The sequence below is a fragment of the Anneissia japonica genome, unplaced genomic scaffold (genome assembly GCF_011630105.1).
Source record: "Anneissia japonica isolate Jap-2015-1 unplaced genomic scaffold, ASM1163010v1 scaffold32162_len1351_cov123, whole genome shotgun sequence".
NCBI classification, from domain to species: Eukaryota; Metazoa; Echinodermata; class Crinoidea; order Comatulida; family Comatulidae; genus Anneissia; species Anneissia japonica.
In genome coordinates, this window is record NW_022696921.1 from 1 (window position 1) to 1351 (window position 1351).

The following is a 1351-nucleotide window of genomic DNA, read 5'->3' on the forward strand; positions in this document are numbered from 1 at the left end:
TCACCAGAAAACACAAATTACTCGTCAAAGCTTCATACCTTTTATCAAATTTATAGGTAAAGCTTTACTCACTCAAGATAAAAAAGAACGTTAGGATTTCACTACAACAGCAAATTTATTGACCTTAGGCTTCGACGTTATTTGGCGACCTCTAAGGAGGGTGGGTCCAGGCTTCAAAGTGACGCCTGCATTAGGAAAATATTATAAGAGCTATGGATGCGCTACTATTGGTAAAATTAAAATTAATTTTCTAGAAAAAAAAATAAATGATGTCTACAGCACCCGGTATTCCCAAGCGGTCTCCCATCCAAGTACTAACCAGGCCCGACGTTGCTTAACTTCTGAGATCAGACGAGAACCGGTGTTTTCAAGGTAGTATGGCCGTAGACAAGGCTGCACCAACAGTGCAACACTTCGATCATCGAGCTCATTGAATGATATTTCACTAAAATACAGTTTTTAACCAATGAATAGAACGATTCCATAGCAAAAAAATTTTTTTATCGTCATTTGAATATTAAAAAAGCATCACAGTTAAATTAAAAAAATCGAAATAAAAATCGCCGCAGAAAAATATTTACAATTTTTCGAAATTTATGAAATTTCAGAAGTGTGTTCAGACTATGTTTATGTACATGTGGTAAAAATTTCATTTGTACATGTGATAAAAATTTCATCTCTAGAGATCGAGATCTCGAGTAGAGAGATAGAAACAGATAGAGAGAGATAGATAGATGAAGATAAAGATAGAGACAGAGATAGAGAGAGATAAAATAAATGTGAAATAAACAAAAACGAAGTTATGCAACGTCGAGGCCCGATTATTACTTCGATGGGAGACCACCTGGGAATGCCGGGTGCGGTGGTGCTCAATTGCCTACGGCCATACTTCGTTGAAAACACCGGTTCTCGTCCGATCACCGAAGTTAAGCAACGTCGGGCCCGGTTAGTACTTCGATGGAAGACCGCCTGAGAATACCGGGTGCTGTAGACTTATTTCATTTATATTTTTCTAAAAATTCATTTTACCTATAGTATTGAATCGACAGCTCTTATAATATTTCTAAGTAACACGTCACAACTTGAAATATCATTCAATGAACTCGATGATCGAAGTGTTGCACTGTTGGTGCATCCTTGTCTACGGCCATACTACCTTCAAAACACCGGTTCTCGCCTTGAAAACACCGGTTCTCGTCCGATCACCGAAGTTAAGCAACTAGCCTTGTTAGTACTTGGTTAGGAGACCGCTTGGGAATACCGGGTGCTGTAGACTTAATTCATTCATTTTTTTTTCTAGAAATTGATTTTACCAATAGTAGCGCATATAGCTCTTATAATATTTTCCTAA

At 37.7% G+C, this 1351-nt stretch overlaps 2 non-coding genes across 2 annotated transcripts; one reads left to right on the forward strand and one right to left on the reverse strand.

Annotated features, from left to right (window-relative positions):
* Positions 1-270: 270 nt before the first annotated feature.
* Positions 271-389, reverse strand: LOC117102170. Its single transcript, XR_004444373.1, has one exon. It is a non-coding gene; the product is annotated as a 5S ribosomal RNA (ribosomal RNA).
* A 486-nt stretch (positions 390-875) lies between these two features.
* Positions 876-994, forward strand: LOC117102169. The gene has a single exon (XR_004444372.1). It is a non-coding gene; the product is annotated as a 5S ribosomal RNA (ribosomal RNA).
* The last annotated feature ends 357 nt before the right edge of the window (positions 995-1351 follow it).